The sequence below is a fragment of the Pteronotus mesoamericanus genome, unplaced genomic scaffold (genome assembly GCF_021234165.1).
Source record: "Pteronotus mesoamericanus isolate MK-2021 breed Mesoamerican mustached bat unplaced genomic scaffold, CSHL_Meso_final contig_32, whole genome shotgun sequence".
Classification (NCBI taxonomy): Eukaryota; Metazoa; Chordata; class Mammalia; order Chiroptera; family Mormoopidae; genus Pteronotus; species Pteronotus mesoamericanus.
Genome location: NW_026555134.1, coordinates 7,627,829 through 7,649,582, shown reverse-complemented (window position 1 = coordinate 7,649,582; position 21,754 = coordinate 7,627,829). Strand labels below are relative to the sequence as shown.

At 39.4% G+C, this 21,754-nt stretch overlaps 1 pseudogene; it reads left to right on the top strand.

Moving 5' to 3' along the window:
• The first annotated feature begins 37 nt into the window (after window positions 1-37).
• On the top strand, window positions 38-3,280 carry LOC129072506 (phospholipid-transporting ATPase IK-like; annotated as a pseudogene).
• Window positions 3,281-21,754: the final 18,474 nt, after the last annotated feature.

Below are 21,754 nucleotides of genomic sequence, written 5' to 3'. Positions count from 1 at the left end.
TGAAATGGGTGCTTTACAGAGGTGAGTACAGAGTTTCATGAAGGACCTAGAAGGCCTCTCGGGTCCAGGGACACGGGAAATGAGAACAGTCTGCTTGTTCCTACGCACAAGGAAAATCTATGACGCCTACATCACAACCCCAAACAGTGAAAGCTTGTCACCATCCATGGCCGACACACAGTGTAGCCTCGTCCCGGGGGAGAACGTCCAGAAGGTGATTTTCCAGGTTTGGAGAACACGACTCCTGAGTGGTCACTGTAGCAACCGTGACACTGTCCTGCTCCTTCTGGCTGAACCAGTGACAGGTCGCATCGCTAATCCTGGAGTTTATGACGAAGCGTCCTCGTCTCACGTGGAAACCTCTCTGGAGGGTTTGCTGCTGTCACCCGGGCTGGTTACTTGCGATTCATGTCCTGAAATGCCAAACTGCATTTTTACCCTGTCATCAAAGCAGATCAGAACCAAAATGACAAGATTTAACACATACTTTCCCACGCCAAAGACTAACGGCAAAAATTGCAATGTATGTCGCCACATCCAAAGTAAACATGATATATTAATGACTGGGTTTTCCACTCTCACAAGTAATTACAGGTTCCTTCTTACTAAAAACAAATTATTTTAATTTCCCTTAAGAAGATTATGATTAATTGTACAAAATTACACTTGTCTTTAATTGAATAGATTTCCTGCTTTCCTCTGGATTAATGGTGTATTATATATTATTAAAAACCCAAAGAAGGAAATCTTCCTCTTCAGGACTAAAGCTGGGTTTTAATGGCTACTGTGCAAATATACATGATGATTGACAAGTTTCATTCCTTTGTTAAAATGACCTGTGGCAAATGGTCTTACAGCGCCGTCTCAGTCTGTTTGGGCGGCTATGACAAAATACTACAGACTGGGTTCTCAAAAACAAAAGGAATTAATTTCTCAAAGTCCTGGAAGCAGAAAGTTCAAGAGCAAGGTGTCAGGAACTGATCTCGAAGACTGGGTATGGGCCCTCTTTCCGGCTCATAGCCAACAACTTTTCATTTTGTTGTCAGTGGTGGAAGTGGCAGAGCAGCTCTGTGGGGTCTCTTTTAAAAAGGCATTAATCCTCTTCACAAGGACTCCACCCTCGTGACCTAACCACATCCCAAAGGCCCCACTCCTCACACCATTACCTCAAGCATTAGAATTTCAGTATATAATTTGGAGGCATGGTGAGAAGAAAACAGACGATAAGTTCAAATTCTTATTTATTGGAAGCATACTGATATCAACCACCTCTTACCTAAGTGGACACGGGTCTTACAAATTTTCTTAGGAACACACAAAATGAATACCAAGAGGGACTATCATCTTTCATCGCTGGTAAAAGAAAGGCTTGACAGAATGGTACAGAGATGAGGCCTTAACCTCCTACACTAAGCAGACGCTGTAAATGCTGTATTTCATCTACATTAAGGTGGCTGAGGACACATATGAAGGGTGGTGCCTAAGGTACCTGAACACCAGCATCCTTCTTCAGAAGCAGGCCCACGCTCTGCACCTGGTGTACAAGGAGATGGAGCAGAACCTTCAGCTGCTGGGGCCCACAGCCATTGAAGACAGGCCCAGGACAGCATCCTTGAAACCATCCAGTGCCTCAAGCAAGAAAACACCGAAGCGTGGGTACTCACAGGGGACAAGCCAGAGACGGGGGTGAATATCAGCTTTGCCTGCCAGCCTTTGTACAATGACATGTTCACCTGGAGAAGGAGACAGTTCAGATCCTGGAGGCCTACAGGGAGAGCAACAACCACCTGCTGAGTGGCAAGTGCTCTTTAAGGGACCAGTTCCTACCATAGGTCAAGAAGACTGTGATCATTAACAAAGAATTTCTGGGCAAGCCGCTGCTGGTCCTGATAATAGAGCCCCAGGCACAGGAAAAAAATGTGAACGTGGACATGGAGGAGTCCTGGTAAGAGCTGGGTGAGCAGAGGACACGCTTCCTGCAGGCCAGGAGCATCTCTCTGATGTGGCTGACCTTCAGGATGCAGCTGAGGAGCACAAGGCTGGTGCTGCAGAATAAAGACTCAAACACCCATGACAGCCCCGAGGTGTAGCAGGAGTGGGCTTCTGAGGAATTGACCTCGAGGTACCAACTGCTTATCTGCTGACAGGTGACACCTAATCAGAAGACCTTGGTTGTGGCTCTTGTCAAGAAATACCAGAATCTGGCTATCAGGGATGACACCAACAATGTCAACATGATCAAAGACTGAGGACACGCGTGTAGGGCTGGTGGGCCGAGAGGGCATGCAGCGGTTCTGCAGAACATCACCATGTGATAACCCAGTCTGCTTCCTGAGGCGGTTGCTGCTGGTGAGCCGGCTGGGTTCCTGGATGCAAGTCTCCAAGTTCCAGTGCTACGTCATCCACAAGACTCTGACCAATAGGATGATTTGCTTATATATTGGCTTCACTGCCTAGCCTCTGCTAGGCCACAAAGGGTGGTTCCTGGTGTTCTTCAACTTGCTGTACACCATGCTCTCAGTTCTGTACATTGGGCTTTTGAGCACAAAGCAGAGCGTGGTGCTGCCCAAACTGTAAATCACCAGATAGAAGGACAACTACTACTTCAACTCCAAACTGGGTCTTCCTCCAAGCCATCATCCATAGCACAGCCACTTCCCTGGTCAAATGCTTTATGATCCTGTGGATCAGCCATGACAGGGCTGGGCTCCTCTGTGACTATCAGTCTTTTGCCCTCTTTTGTGGCCGTGGCTCTGTTGGATCTGTTGTCCATCACTATAAAGGTCATCCTCATTATCAAGAACTCCAGTCATGTCCCTGCTGGCCATTTTCTTCAGCCTCTGCTTCTGCATGGTCTAAACTAGGATTAGCCAGAGCTTTTGGCTCTTCAAAACCTCCCCCCAGATCTACCAGTTTCTGTACACTTACTGAATCATGCTGTCATACCACTCCTTCCTGCTGGGGGTCCTGCTGAATGTGTCTTAAACACCCTGCCTGTACTGCCTTGCGTGGCATTTACCAAGTCCTCAAGAAGCCACTCCTCAAGGAGGAGGAGGAGGAGGAGGGGATGCTGACTGAGGAGTTTACAGTGGAGCCTCTGCCCTACCTACACTGGGAGTCCTGCGCCCAGTGCTCCAGCTATGCCTTCTCTCACAGGGAAGGCTACATAGACCTCATCATGCAGAACAAAACTGTGCAGGGGTCAGCAGGAGTCAACAGCAACATGCTGGATGATCACACAACCCCATCTAGGAAACGAACAAATGAATTACAAGGTTAATTAAAGGAAGGAATGACAAAGATTAGAGAATTAAGTGAAATAGAGATTTAAAAGGCCATGGAAAAGATCCATGAAACCAAGAGTTGTTTTTTAATAAGATAAAATTTAAAAAAACCTTCAGCTAGGCTAATGAGGGGTGGGGAAGAATTTAAATAAATAAAATTAGAAACAATAGAGATAACTGATAAATACAAATGATCATAAGACTACTATGAACAGTAAAATGACAAAAACTCACAACTATCAACAACTGAATCTAAAAAAACAAAAACAAAAACAAACTAAGCAAACAACTAGAACAGGAACAGAATGATAGAAATGGAGATCCCATGAAGAGTTATTAGCAGGGAGGTAGAAGTGGGAGAATAGGGGAAAAGGTACAGGGATTAAGAAGTGTAATTGGTAGGTACAAAATAGACAGGGGGAAATTAAGTTTAGTGTAGAAAATGGAGAAGCCAAAGAACTTATATGCATAACACACTGACATGAACTAAGGGTTGGGGGGAGATTGCCTTAGGGAAGGGGGTACTCAGGGGAGGGGGGCAAAGGGAAAAATGGGACAACTGTAATAGCATAATCAATAAAACATACTTTAAAAAATAAAATGAAAAAAAGACTACTATGAACAGTAGTATATGTCAACATATATATGTCAACTGTTCATATATATATATGAACAGTAGTTATATGTCAACAAATTGGATAAATTAAAAGAAAAGGATAAAACCCTAGAAACATACAACCTACCAAGATTGACTTATGAAATAGAAAGTCTGAACAGATCAATTACTAGTAAGGAGACTGAATCAATAATCACAAACCTCCAAACAAATAAAGTCCACAATCATATGGCTTCACAAGTGAAATCTACCAAACACTTAAAAAAATTAATATCAATCTTTTTCAATCTGTGTCAAAGAACAGAAGTGTAGAGAACACTTTTAAACTCATTTCACAAGGCCAGCAATATCCTAATACACAAACCAGACAAAAACACCACAAGAAAATTACAAACCAATATCCCTGATGAACATAGATGCAAAAATCCTCAACAAAATATGAGCAAACCAAATTCAACAATACATTAAAAGGATCATACACCATGATCCAGTGGGATTTATTCCAGGAATGCAAGGATGGTTCAACATCTGCAAATCAATGGAATATACCATGTTAACAAAATGAAGGATAAAAATCCTATCATCTCAAAAGATGCAGAAGAAAGCTTGACAAAATTCAACATCCATTTATGATTTTAAAAAACTCTCAACAAAGTAAGTATAGAAGGAATGTACGTCAATATAATGAAGACCATATACAATAAGCCCACAGCTAACATCATACTCATCAGCAAAAAGCTAAACCCTCTTCTTCTAAGGTCAGGGACAAGACGAAGATCCCCACTCCAATGCCTTTTGTTCACCATAGTACTGGACATCTTGGTGAGAGCAATTAAAGAAAAAAAAATGCACCCACATTATAAAGGACAAAGTGAAACTATCACTACTTGTGGATGATATATTATACATAAAACCCTAAAGTCTCCACCACAAAACTATTAGAACTCATAAACAAACTCAGTGACATTTCAAGATACAAAATCAATATACAAAAATTAATTGTGTTTCTATACACTAACAACAAAATATCAGAAGAGAAATTAAAAAAAACAATCCCATTTACAATTGCATTAAAAAGAATAAATGTATCTAGGAGGTAAAAAACCTATTCACTGAAAACTTTGAGACACATAGGAAAGAAACTGAAGAAGACACAAATAAATGGAAAGATATTCATTCCATGATCATGGATTGGAAGAATTAATTCTGTTAAAATGTCCATGCTACCCAAAGCAATCTACAAATTTAATGCAAGACCTTTCAAAATTCCAATGGCTTTTTTCACAGAAATAGAGCAAACAATCATAATATGTAAATGGAATCACAACATCCTGCAAAAGAACGAAGAGAAAAGCATCACACTTCCTGATATCAAAATAGATTACAAGGCTACAGTAATAAAAACAGTATGGTACTGGCATAAAAACAGACACATAGAGCAATAGAACACAACACAGAGCCCAGAAATAAAGTACCGTGTGTATGGTAATTAATTTTCAAAATGGAGCCAAGAATATATAATGGGGAAAGGACTGTTTGTTTGATAAATGGTGCTGCAAAAACTGGAGGCACATGCAAAGGAATGAAAGCAGAATACACAAAAATTAACTTAAATTGGATTGAAGTCATAAATGTAAGACCTGAAACCATGCCTACAAGAAAATGTATACAGTAAGCTCCTAAATGTAGGTTTTGGTGATTTTTTAAAATATGACACTAAAAGGAACAAAAAATAAACAAACAAGTATGACTGCATAAAATTAAAGGGCTTCTGTACAGCTAAGGAAACCATCAACAAAATGAAAAGGCAGTAAGTGGTTAATATCCACAAAATATAAAAACTCTTTTACTTGAACAGCTCTTTTACTTCTTTTACTCTTTTTACTTTAGAAAAAATCCAATTAAAAAATTGACAGAGGATCTGAATAGACATTTTTCCAAAGAAGACATACAGATGGCCAACAGGTACATGAAACTGTGCTCCATATCACTAATCATCAGGGAAAAGCAAATCAAACCACAGTGAGATATCTCGCAGCTGCTAGAACGACTTATCAAAGAGATAAGAGATAATTAGTGTTGACCAGGATGTGGAAAGAAGAAAACCCTTGTTTACTGCCGGTGGGAATGTAAATCGATGCCGCCAATGCAGAAAATAGCACAGAGGTTCCTCAAATAATTAAAAACAGTACATATGATCCAGTAATTCTGTTTCTAAGTATTTATCCAAAGAAAGTGAAAATACTACCTTGAAAAGATATTTGTACCCTCATGTTCATTGCTGCAATATTTACAATAGTGAAGACGTGGAAACAACCCAAGCACTCACTGATGAATGGATGGATAAAGAAAGTGTGTGTGTGTGAGCGTGTGTGCGTGCGCGCACACAAATGCAAATTATTATCTAGCCATAAAGGAAGGAAGCCCTACCATTTGTGATAACATGGATGGACCCCGAAGTAAGTGCACTTATTAAGATAAGACAGAGAAAGGCAAATATATGGTATCACTTGCATGTGGAATCTTAATAAAAAAAAAAAGTAGAAACAAAATTGATAGAAACAGGGAATAGATAGGTAGTTTCCAGACTCTTGGAATGGGAAGGTAAATGATATGGGTGAAGGTGGTCAAAAGTTACAAACTTACAGTTATAAAATAAGTCACTACTGGGATGTGATTAACAGAATGGTGACTATAGTTAATATTCTGAATTGTATCTTTGAATGTTGCTAAGAGACTAGATCTTAAAAATTCTCATCACAAGAAAAAATTTTAATAACTATAATGATGATACGTATTACATAGACTTACTGAGGTGATCATTTTCCAATATATACAGACATCATATGATCTTGAACACTTGAATCTAATATAATCTTGTATCGTATATCTCATTACATCTCTAGAAAACACAAAGTATGTAGGGGTAGAACCAACAAATGTGTGAAAGATGTGTATGCTGAAAACTACAAAAACTTGCTTAAGGATCACAATAAAGAAAGACAGTGGTGTTTACTCTGAAGACCTTATAATGTAGTTAAAAGTGAAATTAATATAAAAGAAACTCAAAAACCATTAAATACTTTTAGTATGCTTTTCAAGTTAGGGTAGTGGTATAATTTCTCAATTTGCACCTATTTCCATTTTGAAGGCCTAGACAAATGTTTCAGCAACAGAAGGTACAACTCTTGTAATATCCAGAACAGTCCCCTCTCTTTATTCTACGTAACAGAAAAATAAATTAAATGATCATTTTTGCACCTACTTTGCCCCCCGGAGTAATTTATAACATACATGTCTATCTCCACAAACTGCCTCATAAACTGGAGATGAGTAAAAGTTCCAAAAGGAGCACAAATTTTAAAACCTTCTATGCAAAAATTTTAATACATTGCCTTCAAGCACAAACCATTTTTTAAAAAGTGCTCAACACAGGTTGCATTATGCGCTCGTAACTTCTTGTTAAGAATTCACTGAAGTTCTTGAACCTCTGAACATAAGTTACAGCTGGCGACTTATTTCAGCAAGTATTAAATTACAAATTCTACCGGGTTATGGAAGGGGGTGGAAAACTCACCTGGAGTGAGACACTGAAAGCTTATTTTACCACTTTCAAGATTTCTCCCCATATCACACGAGCAGCTCGATAGGGGATGGAGGAAAGGGTGGTTACATTTTTAATGTAAACAGACACACGGTTAACCCTAACCCTATCTGTAACCTACATCTTAGTGTCATCAGTTTCACGAAACGTGTTGCTTTCTTCCTAATCACGTGCCCAATCATCCTCACTGGTAATAGCAGAAGGTCAAGTGTCCAGAGGAGGGATTCAAGCCTGAGAGGATGTCCAAATGAAGAGGTGCAGGCAGCCCAAGGCCTGCCGGGGAGACAGCATTACAAAAACGGCCTGCTCTGACTGCATGCACTCCCCTAGCCCAGACGCATCAGCTGCCCCACGCGAAACCGTCTTCAATGCAGCATTTCCTATACGCGCCTAGAACTGGCAGTGCCTGGTAAGGTCTGTAAATGACCATGCTTGCACTTAGTAGACAATGTTCACACTTGACTTTCTCAAATTCAAAATGTACTCATGGAAGTAAAGAAGATTATTTCAAAGATAAATTCTAAAGTAATTTTTAAGAAATCAGCAATCTTAATTTAAAACAGATTTACTTTTATTACTTTTTATTTTTATTACTTTGCATTTATTTCTATATCCTGTTCAAGCTTTTGCACTGACTTTCAATGTGAATATAAATATTTATATTTTTATATAAAATATAGAATTTTATATAAAATAATGTTTACATAATGTTCAGCCTCAATAAAAGTGTAAAAAAATTACTTTTCAAAAACCACTAAATATTTAAAACATTTTAAAAGACTTCATAAAAATCAACATGAATCCAGTGACATTAAAATATACCATTCCCCACAAAACAGTTTAATGCAAAATAGATGCTACCTGATAGATGGCATTTAGTTTGTATGTTTACCTCTATTCTCAGGCAAATATTTTCTTTTAAGACTAATGCTTTGCCCTGGCTGGTGTGGCTCAGTGGATTGAGTGCCAGCCTGCAAAACAAAGGGTCACGGGTTGGTTCCCAGTCATGGCACATGCCTGGGTTGCGGGCAGGGCCCCCAATGGGGGGCGCACAAGAGGAAACCACACATTGATGTTTCTCTACCTCCCTTTCCCTCCTTCTAAAAAAAAAAGTGTGTGTGTGTGTGTGTGTGTGTGTGTGTGTGTGTGTGTGTGTGTGTGGAGAGAGAGAGAGAGAGAGATTATAGAAAAATAGAGCAGAAAGTAGAAAGAGTTCTCATATACCCCTTACATTCCAGGACATCTTGCCTAGGTATGTACATTTCATGAACCAATAATGGATACATTATTATCAATTCCATAGTTTACATTATGATTCATCCTTTAGGTTGTACTGTTATGTTTTGACAAATACATCATGTATCCACCATTACAGTACCATACAGAAGAGTTTTACTGCCCTAAAAATCTATTCTCAACTTCATAAAACTCATATATCTTCTACCAATATATCAGAAATCAAATAAAAAATGTGAATCTAGTTTCTAATGATAAGTTACTTCAGCGCTCCCAATTTCAATGTCCTGTTATGCTATATAGCACATGAACCACATAATCCTCATCTATAAGTGTATTCAGGGGGTACTGCATACAAACTGTCTTTTCAATTATATGTAAAACCTGAGCAGAGATATTAGCAGCTCTTAAATGCGCCACACGCCCATTTTTGTGTTTGTCCTGCTTCCCAGTGTGCGTTCCCTCTCCTTAGCCCCTCCCTCTCCTCCACGTCATTCTTTCACTTGTAATACTCCAGAAACTGGCTCTTCCTATTTTACTGCATACATATTTACAATGCCTTTCAAGCTGGGCTACAAATATTACAAATTACCAGTAGGTGCCACTCTCTAACAAATGATACCATTACTGGTCACTTGTTGCACAGTTAGAGGTTTCCAGCTGGCTCCAAAGCTATCACTGCTTAATCCAATAAACATATAACTGAAATGATATGCACTCAACCAACTTAGAACCAGGATACTTCTACTTTAATTTGGTCTATGATGGCACACACATTACTACTATTTATAGAATATAAATTCTTTAGGAACAGAAATACTCTGGTATCCATTTCTGGCTAGCTTTACAGTAAAAATAAATAGCATCCCATTTCTATATTACCTGGTCACTTTGTTGGTGTTGCACACTTTTGGAGAGAGCAGAGACTTTACGTTTAAATAAGATGCCTATCACCAGCATTCACAATTGTGGGACGTGCACGACTTCCTATACCCACCGGCTCGGGTGTCCCTTCTCTGGCACAAGTCTCTAGGACCCAGAAAGAATTAAAATAACCACAGACACTTCTTTTCAGGCAGAAGAGACAAGGCAGTTGACAAGAACTAGACCAAGGTTTTAACCAGAACGATCCCTATGTCTTACTATTGTATTTGTAAATATGTATAAGGAACCAGTGTGCAAAAATCAACTCCATACCAAAGGGCCCGTAACAGCACCTGGAAGAATACCCGTTTTGAGTAGCTGCTAAGTGGATGCAAGCATTTGTCAACAAGATTTTCTCCAAGTGGTAAACATTAAAGCCCCTCAATTTATGACAGGAGGGGAGGGGTCAAAACACTTAAGCTACCCTACAGAAATAAATGCAAGGCTATATTACTTGTCAAAATTTAAATGCACATACCCTTTGGTCTTGGCAGCTTCCTTCCCAGGATCACACTCATACGCTCGCACATGTGCAAGATAAATAGTGTACAAGTATTGTGACTGCATTCTTCGTTGTAATGGCAAAAGATCAGACACAACCTAAATGCCCATCCAGGGGCAACAGGTTAAGTAAATTATGGTACCCCAGTCAAACGGAAATCATCGTCTTTTAACTAGCCATTAAAACTGACGCAGACATCACAAAGACCACATGTTAACATGACTTCATTTACAAGAACTACCCAGAATAGGGAAATCACTGGAGACAGAAAGCAGAGCAGTGGCTGCCAGAAGTGGGGGACATTAGAGGGAAACGGGGATAAACGCTAATGGCCACCGGGTCTCTTCTGGGATGAAAAAAATGGTCCAAAATATATAGATCGTGATCACAGAACAATTGCGTGACTATACTAATACCACTGAAGTGTACACTTTAAATGGGTGGATTGTACGTTATGTGAATTATACTTCCATAAATCTGTCATTCAATAAAGTGAAGAAGCTCTACATGGAATAATATGGAATCAACTACAAGATATATTGGCCTGTGAATAAAGCAAGGTACCAATGATTGTGAATAAAATGGCACAATGTGTGCTTTCTTAAAACACACACATTTGATTGGCTTGTATACAAAATACAGAAGAAACTCATTAACAGTGTGTTGCTTTTGAGGAAAAAATTTGGATGAGCAGAAGAGAAAAAGATTCACTTTGCCCTCTATGTTTTTTTGTGCTTTTGAATTTTATACCATGTTTCTATTATCTATTGAAAACACATATTTTTATTTTTTTTATTGTTGTCCAATTACAGTTGTCCCCATCTTTCCCCCATTGCTCTCTGCTGCCCTGCCCACCCCCCACCTCCCACATTCAGTGCTCCCCGCCCTGGTTGTCCTTGTCCATGGGTCCTTTATACACGTTCCTTGACTTGACCCTCCCCCTTCTTTCGCCCATTACACCCCTCCCCATCCCCTCTGGTCACTGTCAGTCTGTTCTTTATGTCCACGCCTCTGGTTCTAGTTTACTCATTTGTTTTGTTCATTAGGTTCCTCTTATAGGCGAGATCAGATGGCATTTGTCTTTCACTGCATGGCTTATTTCACTTAACATAATGCTCTCTACTTCCATGCAAGCTGCTGGGAAGGGTAGGAGTTTCTTCTTTCTTTCTGCTGCGTAGTATTCCATTGCATAAATGTACCACAGTTTTTTGATCCACTCATGAACTGACAGGCACTTAGGCTGTTTCCAGCACTTGGCTATTGTAAATAATGCTGCTATAAACATTGTGGGGCACAAGTTCCTTTGAATTGATGATTCAGAATTCTTAGTGTATAATCCCAGCAGTGGAATCACTGGGTCAAAAGGCAGTTCCATTTTTAGTTTTTTGAGCAAGTTCTGTATTATTTTCCACAGTGGCTGCATCAGTCTGCATTCTCACCAACAGTGTACTAGGATTCCGTTTTCTCCACATCCTTACCAGCACTTACTGTTTGTTGATTTATTTGTAATGGCCATTCTGGATGGTGTGAAGTGGTAACTCATTGTGGTTTTAAGTTGCATCTTTGAGAACACATATTTTAAAGCAATGTACCTATTATAGTTTCATTTAACAAATACTGTTTCTCATATTCAGTATTTTCCAATCAGTAAGACTTACCCATGATGAGTAATTTATTTTATATTTGAAGTAATATAAAAGATTAGTAACTAACTGATCTTTAAAAAAATCAAAATATAAGAGTGAACTATAGCCAAATTTATCATTTTCCTTGTTCCTTGCTTTTCATTTTATGATTTTATTTTTAATTACTTGCCTTAATTGGGAAATCATTTGAAGGTGACCAGGAAAACTACATAAAAGAAACATATTTGTTAATTCTGATATTTGTCAGGTCTATTCAAATATCTGGTGAAGAATCTGATTATAATTACCATGGGAATTAAAGTTAATAAACAATCCATAGAATCAATTTAATTCTACTATTTAAACTTGCATTTTGCTTCTGACCAACGAAGCACATTCATACTAAATACACATAGCCAATGAAATGTAATATAGGTCACCTTATTAAATGGCCACATTTTTAGCAACAGGTTTTTTTCTGTAATATAAACTGCACTGGAAAGATCTTTAGGAAAGGCTATACGTACAAACACACTTCCATAACACTCAAAGAGCTTCCCCTTCTATACAAACCGGATTCCCACTATTGGCCCTGTTGTCTTGACAACTAATTCACTCTCACAAAATTAAGCACAATTTCTTCAGCGTTTCCACAGCATCATGCATGTACCTTTATATTCATCACACGCTGCTCTAATTATTTGTTTATATGTCTGTCTCTCCCACTGTACTTAGCTCCTTGCGGCAGAAGTAGCTTGCTCATTTCTGTAATTTTGGACCCTAACACAGCCCTTACATACATAATACATACCAGTAAGTCTGCTGAATGATTTATTACAAGTTAGAAACACTTTTATTCCCTTTAAACCATCAAGCTTTTTAATCACCAGGAATTAGAATTAACTCTTCATTACCCACACCATTGCAACCCCAGAAGAAAAGAAGGGAATACACACAATCCCAAACCACATATAACCTATTCTCCACACAGATCAACTAGGCCAACACGAAAATCCATCAGGGTGAATACAGCATACACAAACAGAAAGCAGTGCCAAATGCAGCTTTTAGAGTATCTTTTTTTTTTTTTTTTTTGAAAACGGAGGTACTGTATCTAAACCAGAGTTTATCACGTGCTCCTGGATTTGGAATGCTAAAATTTAGCCAGCCCCCGTGAGTAAGCCATGAACTGGGATGAAGGCACAGTACACGGCAAAAGGGCTAGCAGAGCCTGCTGTCCGTTCCCTGACCCCTGTGGTTCGACGTCAGCGCCAACTACAATGCCAGCTCCAGCTAGCACCCAAGATGGAAACATCAGCAACTTCAGATAAAACGGTTTCAGCGGTCTTCTTCTGCTAACTCTTTCTTACAAACAACCGATAAACTAAACAAAACGTCTTTTCTTAATACTGGTAATCAACTCTTAAATATCTGTAGTATCCCAAATCAGAAATCCCATGGCTAACTGGCAGAAGTATATGAAAACACTCATTTTACTCAAAGTCAAGAAAATACCTAAGCAAACTTTCTATCACACCATCTAATGAGTGGTCATGTAGATTGAAGGTTCAGCACCTTTCATTACCCTCTTAACTGTCCCGAGCAATTTCATCAACAAGTAACTTGGCAAAAGGCAGATGATAGAAAGGGAAAAGTTACAAAGTTGGGTAATTCCAGATAGTTTAGACAGACGACATAAGCAAAAGGACAAAAACGACCTAAAAGCTTCTAATGATGCAGGAAACCTAAGGGGCCACTCCGTTAAGCTCTCCTTAGCTGGGAAATCGAAAGACAGAGCTTCTAGCAACAGTCCTGACGCAAACCTTCAGTGCTCACTGTCGCCTACACCCCAGCCTCCCGAACCGTAAAAACGAGAGACTAAGTGGTCGCTAGGTCCTTTCCATCTCACGTTTTTCAGGAAGTAAAATTTAAAAACGAAAATTTTAAAGAAAATGTAAGGTAGAATAAATCATTTTGTAGTTACCACTTCAATATTTGGCTCCTTTCACCATCATTTTAGATCTATTCTAAGCTGGAATCTATCTCGAGTACCCATTGACCAATAAATGGCTCCCTTCTCTATAAATCAAAACTATTTTTTGAAGGGTTTCTTGAGCCTTTGCACCCTAAACTGTGACTCTATTATATTTTAATATATTCCAATTAACAATCACTAGCAGACCAAGTTAATTGGCTTTATGTCCCATTGAATCCATCAATATTTTCAAGTAATGTGGAATACCCAAAGTCAGCATAATAAAAGGAACAGGTGCACGATAATATTCTCTTGACTTCTTAAAGGGGCTCTGATTTCCGTGTATTTAGCTCAAATCACACTTGCTTTGTCTTACAAGTGGATTGCGTCTGTTGGCTTGGTTTTCCCCACATGTTTAACCAGAACACAACGTGTTCCTGATAGAGTCCCTCCAGCAAGGCAGCTCTATCGTAACTTTTTCACTGTGACTTCTACTCTTCTGAAAATTCATTAAACAGCCACTTCAACAGCCACCTCTCTGACACCTTCACTGCTGGCCTCACCCAAACAGGTCTGATCTTAGAAGCCTCGGCCCCTCTGAGCAAGGCCTCTGCACGTAACAGAGGCCAGTAGCAGAGCCGTACTGGCGACAGAGTTCAAGTGCCCCGTTTCTCTTAGGACGCGCTGCCGCTTTCCTCCCCTCATAATGTTACTCAATCAGCTTCCGCTTGCTCATTAAACAAGCAAATAATGCTGAAATCACTATGAAAATCTTAGTACTTCATAGACTGACTTTTAAAAAGATGTTCCTTCCTCCTGAGTCTGTGTAAATATCTTTTTTCTTTCAAATTTTTCTTTGTGTTAAATTTCTAACATGAATCCTGGATAGCTCTCTGGGGTACAATGAAGTGCAGGAAAAGGTTTCTGGTCTGTTTTGAAAAGAAGCATTCAATGACCCCTAGCAACTCTTTTTTTATGCAAATAAAGGCTTTCTGAAGTAATGAATACATCAGCTAGTGTACATGGCTGCTTTGTAAAATGTGCCAATGATATCGCCTATGCAGCCTTGTTTATTTCCTCTGGATTATACTGTTATTAAAAACACATTGTATTATAGAGCTGTTCAGATATTTTAAATATAAAGATGTATTGTCTCCACGATATCGACATCTGGAATATATTTGGGGAGTAAAAACATTACTTGGAAAGTTCTGCTTTGACAAACTTAATTTGACAAGCCTAAATTAATTAGCAAGTGTTCTGAGGAGCAATTCATAGAATATCTCAAGATATAAAAAGAACACTTAAAATGGAAAGGTTCTCCAAACGTATACCATTTGGATTTGCTCAACTTACTGGATATACGTTAAAATATTCCCTTACCCTCCAACACGAACCCTTGGAATTCTTACATGCTTAATTTATACCTGATTTTGGAATGAGAAGTTCCCCTTGTGATTTTAGTTTGCGTGTACCCATTCAGCAGAAAAAGCAATGTGGTCTGTGCAAACAAAACAGCCTATAATACTCTTGGCCTCCTCTGAGGATAGCGCACGGCCTGGCAACGAGGCCAGGTAAGTCCTATCAGACCGTGGTCAGGCCCTAATGATGCAGATGTACGTGCAGACACAAGGACAATCTCCACAACCCGTGCACGTAGACGCAAATATACATGCATTATGTTTAAAAAGAAAGAAGTTTTTCACTGACCTGGTGCAACTACATTCACTCGAATTTTCTTTCTCGCTACTTCTCTGGCGAGAGCGCAGGAAAATCCAACCAACCCTCCTTTACTGGCACTGTACGCACACTGGCCAATGTTGCCTTTCAAACCGATCACACTTCCTAGAAAAAAACATCGAAAGCAAATGCAAGCCTATTTAATGAGGTTATCTGAGTATGAGGGTGACTTATACTAAACAGTCAAAAGGAGGTACAAATCATTTTATCTTGGCCTTTGATAAAAGTAGGAATTCTAACCATTGTCACTTGAGTGGCAAGAGTCTGAATCTGCTCCACATACAGAGAAAACAAGATCTGAAAGGCACTTAGTTGAAACCTCTAATGCAAACCTCGGTTTGAGAACAGATCTACCGAGAGAAAGACACTCACTCTCACCTTTGAGTATGCCAGGCATGATGAAAAGTCTACAGTATTTATAAAGGCTTCCAGTAGGGACAGGTTAAAACCAGAAAAAGTCAGATAACGGCTCATTAGTTTTTATTAGACGTAAGGAAGCATTCATTTCCACCTTTAAAAAGTTCATCCGAAGGCAAATCTCACTAAATTTGAATTACTCTCGATCTAAGAAAAGCTTCAATTCCAAACTGTATTATAACTTGTGTTGTCTACTAAATATTATAACTTGAGTTGCCTAGTAAAGATTCTTGGGTGTCCTCATTTATATGAATATGAAGAATAAGCTATCATTCAAATATCAACTGTATGCAAATAAATTCATGAAAAACATAGTGGGAAGTAATTTTCTGCACCAGTGACCTGTATTTATGACATAAAAGCTAATCAAAAACCTCACAAAATTTTTGAAATAGTAATTTCACTTCATAAAACTTTCCAAACACCCTTTTTATTTTATAATCAACAAGTCCAATAGCAGAATATGTATCTACCTTATATGTTAATGACAAAGGATGACAAAGCTCAAGCACAAAAGAGAGAAAAGACGTATCACACAGAGGAAATGCAGATAGACGGAGAAAGGGCTATTTGGAAGAAAGACGGTCACAGAGAGGCACAGCAAGGACAGAAAGATACAGGCATGGAGAAGAAGCCAAACAGGAAGCTTCAGAAGCATTGGTCATGCCGCACACTCTTGTTCCTCTGGTCAAAAGTGGTAACTTCTGAAACAGCATACATTTCTTTAGCAGTTTAAAGTACTCCTTTCGGTCATAAGATTCTCTTAATTTATTTTTAAGTATCTATTTTTCTTTACTTTTCGCTCAATTCTAAAGTTTTGCATGTATACAAAGGAATGAGGAGGGGTTTTTTTAATACATCTGTTTAAAAGGAGATATTTAAAGGGAGATATTGTAGAGTTAAACAAATACACCTCTCGGCTGTTGCATGACAAATACAGCCCATGTACACACCAGCAGCGCACAAGAACCCTCAATCCTTATCTGGCCGTGTTCAAAAGCAAAGGTTGACTCGTTACCTGTCTTTTATAAGGTAACTCATCTCTTACATATTCAAAGGTAAAATCAAAATGTTCTAAAGCTTATTAGCACAGTATTCTTTTCCCTTCTTATTTTCAAAACAAAAACCTTACAGCTGGCTTGGAGAGCCATGCCCTCTATTAAAAGAAATAGGGTCATTTACTTCGAGGAAGAAGTATCCCCCTTCTGTGGCTTTTTAAGATACTACCACTTACAATTAAAAGGCAGATGGTATGCCGCTCCTTTCAAATTACCACACTGAAATAAAATTTCAAGTCATTGGACATTTTAAGGGCACACACTACCCAGTTTATCTGCCCCATGGGTCCATGTTAAGAAACTGAAAGACTTACTCTCTTAAGAGAGCTTCCTCTTAAACCGTTGCACAAGATTAATCAGTGACTCAGGCAGCTGCTCTAGATGTCCTTTTTAGCCCCCGATATCTAGAATTTTCCAATCCCTTCTCCGTATTTTAAAAACTAGGTTTCACATAAAAAACAAGAATGTCCAATTTTTCTTTAAAAAATAACCAAAAGAGCTGGCAAAACTGGGACCACATGTGTGCACAGCAACGTTCTACTGGCTCTGAGCGGTGGTTGCTCCTGCCCTTCCCAGTGGCCTCCGGACACCAAAGCTGGCCATCTTCTGTCGTTGATCACATGGCGTGTGCTGTCCGTTTTCTAATACCTGGTGGTGTCAACACACTGAACACCACTGAACTTGACCACTAACGCATTTGAAGTTGTGATTCCTGCTTTACTCGCTAATCAGTTAATCCTTTCCCATCGATAATAAAATGACACATTTCATCCAAGTTTCACACGTGTACAAATTCCAATTTAGTCAGTTAAATGTTTTATGGTACTAAAAGGTCACTGTAAATTCATAAAGGTGAAGACTCACCTACATTAACAATAGATCCTCTCTGTTGTCGAATCATGGTTCTCATGGCAGCTTTACAGGTCAGCTAGGAACCCAAAAGGTTAGTATGAAGCTGAGATATCATGTCCTCAGTTGTAGTTCTTACTAAGAGGCTATCCCTTAAATGAAAAAAAAAATCAAGTAAATTTAAAATTATATAAAGTCAAACACATCAGGAAATACTAACATTTTTCTGAAAGTACAAGAAGTGTTTCAGAACTACTGATAGAATACCTAGAAAGTCCCATTTTTAAATTTGGTTTGAGAGGAAGTAAAATAACAGATAAGCCAGAAAGAATCCATTTGTAAGCTACCTTCCATCTCCTACCAAACAGAGTGACAGATATTTCTATCTGTGAAAAGTAGTGCCATGTAGCCAAAATAGCTTGAACTGACTAATTGCCATGCTAAGCCTTTCTAGTTTAACAAAAAAATTAATATATTATTCTAAATATTCTGTCCCAAATTCATCATAAAAAAGAATACCGACTCTGATTCCATAACTGTGAAGTTAATATGATGACTGAAGTCAGAACAGTGGTTACCTACAAGGAACTATTAATTGGCAAGAAACTGAGAGAGCCTTCTGATAAGTGCTGGAAAAGTTCTGTAGCTCAACATGGATATTACTTACGATGTTAAAGTTGCTCAAATTGTACCCTTATTATATAAAAGAATGTATGAATTGACAGACCAAATTTTAAAATACACAGTCTTTATTCCAATTAAAACAAATTAATCATCATATTAACTCATAACAATCTAAGACATATTAAAGAAAATATGACACATTATAAATGTACTTAAATCTGTGACCTACCTGGTAATTCCAGGAGTATTTACCAGGAACTTAACAAAACCTAAATTTTTCTCCATCTCTTCAATATATTGGGGACATCAGGTTCTTTGGCAATATCACAGCTAAATGACAAATGACCACCTACACAACAAAGATTAGAATTACTTATAACTTGTAACCTGAACTTAAAAATTACTCACCATACATGTGTTAAGCATCTGCTATGAGCTAGGCCTGCGCTAATCTAGAACCCAGAGATAAAAGACAATGTCACGGGTTCCTGCTCTTGTAGGTCAGGGGCTCGTGGGGAACAAAAGAAATGGAGTAACACTGCAGGAAGGAAATCTTGAAACATGTTTTTAATTAATAAAAGGGGGGGCATTTTTGTGTTCGTAATGCTATTTAAAATTCATTGAATAATATTTATAGCTTTGCAACTGAATTCAACTACTCAATTCAACAGTATTCTGGATTGTATTCTTTTTTTTTCTTTTTTTTTTTTAAATTTATGTCTAATTATATTAGGTTTTTGTCCAATTGTTTTCCTGGTCCTGCCCTGAGCATAAACTCTAGAGTTTCTTTTTCTTTTACTTCTTTATGATGGCACATTATATCATCATCATCACTATTATTCAAGTCTGATTATTTGGAGAAATAAGACAAAACAGGTAGTTATAAAAATGCTAAAACTACAAATCACGAAAAAGAAACTTTTTATTAAATGCAACTATTATTTATCTTTTTTAAATGATCGCTTTTTTCAAATGCTCAAACACCAAAAAAATTACACTTCAAAGAGCATTCTCTACTTATACCATTTAAATACTCTAAAATGGAGATTTTTAAAAATTGCTTATTTTCCAGCTACCTTGACTAATAGGTAACACTAAAAGTAGCCCCTCAAGCCACTGGAAACACTAAGTCACTGGGAAGTCACTTTGTGGGTGTGAACAAATCACTCATGGAACATGATTCAAAGAAATGAATGGCCTAAAAGCATCCTGTGTCCTACTCTTGGCCTTCATCTTAAAGAGTTGTTGGGTCCGAAATCCTTGAACGCTCAACCAACAGTTTTAATCTAGTAAGCAGCATTCACTAAAATTCTCCCTGGTCTATAACTTATATTGTTTTTCTTTCTTATAGAAAGTCTACTATTTTCCTAAACCATGTAATCAATTAGGGTGAACCAATAAGAAATGTTATGTTAAAAGTTACAGCCACCAGATGCATTGCCAGGCCTCTATTTTCCCCCAGTGCCTTCCTGATAGTAAATGAGGTGCATCCTAGCAATTCCACAAACAGCATCTTAATATCTTTCAAACATCCTCTTTCTCCCTATAATCAAGAAACTTAAACTTGCAAAACAATGAAAAAAAGTTACTGATCCATTGTTAAACAGAAATAACAATTGAGGTTTAACTGCAATAAAAAGGAATTCGGCAGAACAAATCTCAATTGCCCATTTGTAAAAGTCACCAAAAGAGTTTAATAACTAATTAAGTGCTTATGGAGGTATTAAAGCAAACCAGGTACATCTCAAAACTGGCTGGTACTCAAAAGTCTCTAGGAAACAGCCCTGCGCATCCACACACAGGCAGGAACAGCCAACAGCAAAGCTAAACGGAGGCTGTTTTACGCGTGACGCCTGCTTTCCTGCCCAGCCCAGCCGCCCGGGCGCCTGCGATCTTCCCCACACGTGAGCCCTTTCCCCTACATACAAAGTTAACTGTTGAGTGGCTTTCTCCTTCCAGACGCCAAGACAAAGCAGCCCCCCAAGGCTAGCGCTCGGGAAGCAGGTGCTTATTAGCAGGGCTTCACCAGGCTGCTAAATCTCAAAGGAAACCCTAAGCGTTCAGCCCTCAGCAACAGGCAGCCTGGCAGAAGGGGCTCTGCAGGAAAACGGGACGGCGGGGAGGGGAAGGTCTCTGCACAAGCTGCAGTCAACACTCGGAAGAATGCTCCTGTTCATGGGCAGGTGAGTTCGCTAAACCTCAGAGCCGTAAAGACCAGTCTTGCTCGTGTTACGACGAGGAGGCTTAAGGCGCTTGGACGGCAGCCACACAACCGGACAACTCTAGTTCCGAACAGGGCAGGGTCGCCAGCGGCGGCTTTGGCCACTTCCAGATCTCTGGGGATGATGGCCAGTCGGTGGCCTTTCTGGGGTATTAACTGGGCCACTGCCCTCCCTATGCCCCGGGAGCCTCTAAAACCAGCACAGACTTTGTCCATCTTGGACCAGGGAGTCTCAAACTTGGAGAAAAGAAGGCTAGGAGTGGCGGCCCTTTTCCAGATTCTGACTTTTATACCACCACGACTCAAAAAAAAAAGGGGGGGGGCCCAAGTGCCGCCGAAAAAAGGCCCACTCCACCCCTCCTCCTACCGCCAGAGACTCTGGCCATTCAAGAAGCCAAAAAGAGGCACTAAGAGTTATGCGTCGGCGTATGGACGTCAGCGCGTACCAGCTCCCAAGAGCTGTGCCCTGAGAGGACGCCGGCGTGAAAGAGCCTGCATGGCCAAGGATGGGCTCGCAGGAAGGGGCCGCACTGCATGCTGGGACTTGTAGTCTTGATGCCGGAGAAGGAAGAGGTGTGAGCGCACTGTTCAGTGAGCGATGCTGTCCAAGTATCCCTTGGGACTTGGGGCACGGGGATTGGGGATGGTTAAAAATAGAGCTCAGATCACCAACCACTGCAGTTTGCCTGGAAGTAATGGGATGATTAAGAAAATCAGCTTTCCGGTTTAAAATCCAAACAGTCCCAACTTTCCGTTTTAAAATGAAGACAGGCCCCATCGAGCTGTGACAAATGGATCACCATAGTTAGAGCCCAGAATATGTGCAATTAAGGACGGATTTTCAACTGCGGTGGGGCCTGTCGATACCCCTAACCACAGCGCTATTTAAAGGTCAACTGTACCCCAGCGTTCGTCTTTGTCTGAGGACTAGATGCCCTACCTGTTGAGTAAGTGGTCCCCAAATACCAGACTCACACCAAAACCTATCCTGTCGATCCCTTTCCCAAACTGCTGCAGAAATGGGCCTCATCCGAGCTGGACATTACCATTTATTTCAAAGGGTGTTGCAAAGGCAAATG